The 6346-nt window shown below is 38.5% G+C and overlaps 1 long non-coding RNA gene across 1 annotated transcript in view; it reads left to right on the top strand.

Annotated features, from left to right (window-relative positions):
• The first annotated feature begins 1087 nt into the window (after positions 1-1087).
• The window catches only part of LOC148127411 (uncharacterized), a 41849-nt gene continuing 36590 nt past the window's right edge, over positions 1088-6346 (top strand). Inside the window, exon 1 of the long non-coding RNA XR_015742362.1 lies at positions 1088-1187. This is a non-coding gene — a long non-coding RNA (uncharacterized LOC148127411). The remainder of the gene's footprint in view (positions 1188-6346) is intronic.

Genomic DNA, 6346 nt, shown 5'->3' with positions numbered 1-6346 from the left:
AGTTCCCCAGTCAGCTGTTCTTGTCTTGATTATACTTGAGGTCTTCTCCCCCATTAAAATACAATGGAACTATAAAATCTTGCTTTGTTATAAGCCAGTTACAATTACTTTGTTTGATATTCTACTATCCTGGCTATGCTTTTAGGGCTATCAAAGTGCAATGTCCTAAATAAGAATGGGAACTGAGGTCAGAAACAAAGCTAGTCTTTCAGACTCACATATTTTGATTTCAGTCCCCATTTTGCAGAAGGCAAAGGTACGTGACTCAGGAAAGAGTGAAGAAAATGAGCACAGGACACAGGCAGAACCTGCATTTCCAAGGGCAGTGCGAGGTAGTAGTTAAGGTGCTTTGTTTAAGACCTGGAAGATTCAGATTTGAGTGCCCCCTCAGTCAGAGAAAATCACTGACTGCATTTGAACTAGGCATTCTCTCTCAGTGCATCCTCTGGGGTTGCGGGGAAATGATATAAGCTAATCCGAGATCTTGAAGAAAGGCAGGATGTAAATGTAACAAATTAATAAATCATGTTTGAATCTACAAAGCACCACAAATTACCTCATTCATAGAAATCAAGTATGTAACACACAGGGAAACATCCATAACAAGAAACAATGGAACACATGTCTGGCTGCACACATGAGTTATGGTATGCATATGTACTTACCTGTAAATACACAGACATCCAAGAGTAGGCTTTAAAGCATTTTCATGGCCAGACTAAAAAGAAAAGAAAGAAGTAAACATACATGTATCCAAGAACAGCATTGAAAGCTTTGAGTTATACTATGCTCCTAGGTTTTTAAAATATTAACAATATAAATAGATAATTAAAAAATCAAAATGAGGTCTAAGCAAAGAATATCAAAATTTAGAAGTTCCATTTGTTCTTTTAGACATAGAAGTTATGACAGATTAGAAAAGAGTCTTATCTATATAGAACATTTTACATATAGCAAAGTTTAACTTGGATTTCTTCCAACCTGTTGACTATTATTTATCTACCAGCACCTTGTTTACTGAGGTAGAAAAACTGCAGGTGACAAGGACAAAATGAAAGTAATAGATTTTCCTGTAGCAAAGGTCTGTAGATCACTGTGACAGCAGATACAAAGTAGGCAGATGATCCAAGCTTCTCCTTCTGGCATTGTCTGCTAAAATTGTGAAGGACTCTGGAGAATTGTTATTGGTAAGTGAAGATCAGCCGTCTCCAAAGTTTTATCAATTATGTTTGATAATAACTTCTAGTATTTCTAGGTTCATGCTGAAAATCTGAAAATAAGAGTTTGGAATGACTAGAATAAGGAATAGGAAATAAGATTGATTATCTAATCAGCAAAAGGCAGCTTGTAGCTCCTTAGACATGTAATATCACCACACCAGGGTTGTGGCTCACATGCTTGCATAAGATGTGTATATGTAAATATGTGATGGCAGCATTTGATAAATGACACTACAATAAAACAAATAAAATACATGATATCACTGTAGGTTTGCTACGGTGCCATCACTTGTATTCTCATGTGAAAAATGTCATCATATATATTATATTCGGTAATCTGATAGGTTAAGAATATTAAATTGATGAGGACTTTTCTGCTGTACATTAAAAAATAATATACCGCAACCACATTCAACTGTATCAGAATTTGCAACCAAAAATGAAAAAGCTACAATTCTACCAGGACTGTTGTGATTCCTCCAAAGTCTGACCTATCTAATGTCTCAGTCCTTCCACTAAGACAGAGGGCTCACTAGTTTTTGACCCGGAGAGAAATGATCAACATCATTTAATGCTTTTGTTTGATGTTTAAAACCCTTTTCATTGCAGAGGGGGAGGTAAAGGACTGTACAATCTATGTATTCCTTCGTTGAATTCTTTGCTAAGATCTGTGATTTTAAACATAGAGAGCAGGAGACTCCCAAAATGTCAGACCTTCCCCCATTCAGGCCACTGTATAGCAACCACAATTCTGTTGCTGATGGACCTTTGAAAAGATTGAGATGTGTTTATGCTGGCTACTTTCAAAGAGCCTTTCATCTCCACAAAGCAAATTATTAACACATTCCATTGAAGATGTGGGTGTGGAGGCTAGCCTTGGAAGAAATAATAATAATAAAAAATGAAGCTGCCCCCCCCAAATGAACTTTAAAAAACTTTCGATTCTTAATGATAGTAAATGGACCCTAGCCAAGATCTTATGCCCAGCAGATTGTTTGTCTGGAAAAGTCCTGTGGGCTGCAGCTATTATGCCATTAGAATTTCCAGCGTGAAAGCTCTGATGGTGTGGGAGACCAGGCCATGCCTAGGTTCACGGAGTTAAAGGCATGCTTCTGAACCTCAGCCTCTCCCTCTGGGTCTTCACATGAGTGAACGTGAGCCTTTGTTCCCTGTTGTAAATCTTTACTTTGCAAAACCAAGGAGGGAGAGAACAGTAGAATATGAAAAGTAGTTAATAAATTACTCTGCATTCTTTACCTCTTTTGAGACACACTTAAGCCTTGTCTCTGTGTTCTTTAGCATGTATTTATAATCCCAGGAAAGAAAGACCACATCCCTATTGAAAGACTCTGCCCTGCCCGCCCATAGGCATCAGGGCTGCAAAAATTCATATGATCATCAGATGGCATTAAAGAAATGTTTAAATGTTAACTCTTGGCTGTTTAACGGAGGTCTAGATTTTTACAGCCCTGAAATGTTAGTCTTATTGGTGTTCTTCCACATGATGGAAGGAGAGTGATCTGAAAGGAAACCAGCATTCTTCCACAGACGAAAAGAGTGTGATCTGAAAGGGAACCTGGTCTTTACTCTCATCTTCTTGTGTAGTTCCTTAAGCTGCTGCAAATCTTAAATATGTTGGATTACAGTTCTCAAAATTCTCAGCCAGCATGTGACAGTGAAGCTAGCCATGTGATGAAAATAAATGTTCACATAGGGCAATGGGTTTTCCAAAATCTGGCAAAAATAAGAAATAAAGTTAAGAAGAGAGCAGGGCTAAGGTACTCCTTATTGGCTCTCCAGAGACTAGAGGTGGGATTCTACAGGTTCACATCTATTCGCTAGAACTGATTGTTAACATTCTAAGCAGTTTGGAGAACTGGTTGTTAGAAGAAATTACTGGACTAATCCTGTAAGGAAGGCAGGAAGGAAACATTCTGGTGTTGCTTATAGGAACTGCCTGTTAACCCTTATTATGTTCTTGGCAGGACTAGACTTCCTGTCTCAGGAACTTCTCTGGAGCTTTTTCCCCCTCCTTTGCTGGTACTTTACTTGTGTGGAGTGACCATTCCAAGTTTCAATAGCACTGAAAAAAGTGACTTATGACCAGTTTTCACACTTATGACTATTGCAGCATCTCCACAGTCATGAGAGGCCTGGCGAGGAGACATGTGCCTTGATGTGAGTGATGTTGAGTTGGCCATGTCCAGCCAGTCACATTACCACCAAGCCACACCCACCACCAAAGCCACGCCTACAGAACCGGTTGTTAAAAAAATAGAATCCCACCCCTGCCAGAGACATTACCAATATGTATGTCAGCTTTGGAAGCCATATTGAGATTTGATGCTCCCATGCTGCCACAATTGGGTCCGAGAAAGTGGGAAGGAGGAATTCATTTGAGTATATCTAGTTAGAGAAAATACAATTATTTTGTTTGGTTCAAGGTCACTGAGTATAGCGTATAATGAAATGGGAATCTTAGTTTAGGATGATGATTGGACCATGTGGTGTGGTGATGGCTAAGAGGGGATGGATTTATAGTTTTGACTTTTGCAAGGAAGCCCAGAACTTTCAATTTTGGGATTCCACAGATGTGCCAGTTACTGTTTCCAAATAAAGGTGTCTTTGAAATATGTCTGTCTTGGAGTTATTGACTGGAATGGAGGTTTGCTGGAACGCTGAATGTATTTTTGTAATTGTTCAGACCTGTCCACTGTTTCAAGCAGCAAGGAAAGAAATAGAATCAAACAGTCTGGTTAGCCAAAGCTAGCTGTGAAAATATACAACAAACTTAGTATACAAACTGGTGGTCAAGATCTGATCCAGAGGTTGAAACAGAGTTGCAAGTCTAAGCAACCAAGTCAAAACATACACAGGTCCAGAAAAGAACAGAGTTCCCAGGAAGTCAACAAAGAGCCACATCTGAGAACAATAGTATATTCTCACAAAGTTTATTTCAATATTTGACAGTTCTCATATAGAAGATAATATGAAGCTCCCGGTCTTCACCAAACACAGCTGGTGCAGATCAGAACAAACCACAGAAATCTGCTGTTAAGTAGACCATAACTTCCAATTAGGCCATTATTCTCAAGGCACTTTTCCAAATACTCTGGCTAGATTTGGAGGCGGTATTACTATGAAGAATGTAAAATTGCAGAGGAAATACTTCCACCTATCCCTCTTGGCATATATCGAATCCCTAGGCTCCATGCCTGACTTCTGCTCCTCCAAAGAAAGGGGGCACAATACTAATAGACCATTCACGAAAACAATGGCATTTAACTCTATTTTTTCTTTCCAAAAATTCAAGTGGGCTCCATGCTAGCAATTAATATTTTCAAACAGAAGCAATTTTATGCCGTATGATAGAACCAGACCTTAATAATGTATACTGCATGACAAGTGGAACAATATTATAAAAATTATACTGCGTGAATTGGAGTGAACTTTTCTAAATCTACACAAATTCATAGTCATCTTCTGTCCTCATAAACAGCAACAGAAAATCATGCAATAAAGTAATAGGTCTAGGCCAAGAAATTCCACCCTACCGTGTGTACACGATGTGCTTGCAATAGACGTAATCATGCTATTTATGTGATTGTCATTGCAAGGTGTCATCATCACTAAGGGATTATTGAAGTTTGCTCTGGATACCAAGTATCTAACCAGATGCATCCAAGAAACTCAGAACATGGCAAGGAGGATACCATCCCTCTTTAAAACTAAGTTTGTGGTCATCATCATGATGGCAGCATATTCCAAATATATTGTCCCAAAAACTCACATGTATTAGTCAAAATAAGACCTTTGAGCCTTCTAGGATTTCTTGTGAGCCAGAATTCTCTACTAAAGTGACTCTAGCTCACATTCAGCTTTTTGAGGTGAACTAAACTGAGCTAAGCATGGCAAACATTTTGCTCATCTAAAAAGGGGAAGGTATTCTAAAGAAATGAAATGATTCACCAGGACCAGAGCTTTAGTTTTTCAGATTCTTGCTGGAATCCACCCTCAGGGAACTTTTCTCTATCAGAATGTGTGCTTTGGCCTATTCTGTGTGTAATATTTATGTGGTGCCTCATTATGTCTGGATTTTTATTTGTTGATTGGGTTGTTGATGGTCAACTATTAAGTCATTGGCTGTTGTTGAAGTGATCCTTCAAGCCCAAATAGATTTCTATTTATATTAAATACCATTTTGGGTACAACTCCTTCACTCTTTATATATGAAAACACCCAGAGTTTTCTGTTTCTTGTCTGATCAAAAGGCCCCTTCTTTAACTTCTGAGCATGTTTGCTTAATCCAGACATAAGTATTGACAGAATTTCCTTAGCAGATTTTTTTCCCATCACCCTTTATGCATTAGCACCTGCATTGTTTATTGGGAAAGTACAATTAAAAATTCCAGTTTTTACTCTAATGTAAAGAGTTAGAATTTCTCACATGCCTTCTCATATACCTTGCTTTGTTAGATTTTCACTCCATGATAGCAGGTTTCAGTTAATGAATCACATGCCTGCCTCATTGCATTTGTACATTTTTATTGCTTCCCTGTGTAACAGTTTTACAAGCTGTTCCCATATCTCTGTTGCTATATTCAGTATAACCCTGCAGGGTATTTCTCTTATTGGGAGCCACAGTCACATATCAGATTTTTCTAAGTTGTTTACATCATAATAACTGTAAAAGCTGTTGACCCCTAAAGTCTTCAGTAATGCATAAGCAATCGGAAATCCTGGCTAGCCTTTCTCCCAGAGCATGGCTGCTAATAGTCACCAATTGGTTCAAATGTCACTTTTCCTGTCAAAACTGATTCCATTAGGCCTGAAAGGCCAGTTTTAGTCTTACAGGGAAAAAGCAGTTCTGGGGCACCTTAGCCATTACGGCTTGCCACTTCAGCAATTGCTCCTTTTAGAATCCACTTTGGCTAAAAGAACCATTAGGAAACAAGAATCCCAGACCTAGAATGCCAGAATGAGGTCAGCCACAATCCAGAACTCACAAAACTTCTTCCAGATGGAAACAGGCAGATGTTTAACTGGTTTAGTCCTTCTTGCCCAACAGAGAACCTTACTCAGAGAGAAGTTAATGTTTTAGCTTTCTCAGTTTTATAATGGGAGAT

Source organism: Pseudonaja textilis, chromosome 2 (assembly GCF_049901715.1).
Source record: "Pseudonaja textilis isolate UNSWEBS1 chromosome 2, rPseTex1.2, whole genome shotgun sequence".
Classification (NCBI taxonomy): domain Eukaryota; kingdom Metazoa; phylum Chordata; class Lepidosauria; order Squamata; family Elapidae; genus Pseudonaja; species Pseudonaja textilis.
Note: the sequence above shows the minus strand (reverse complement) of the source record. Positions and strands in the feature narration are given on the sequence as shown.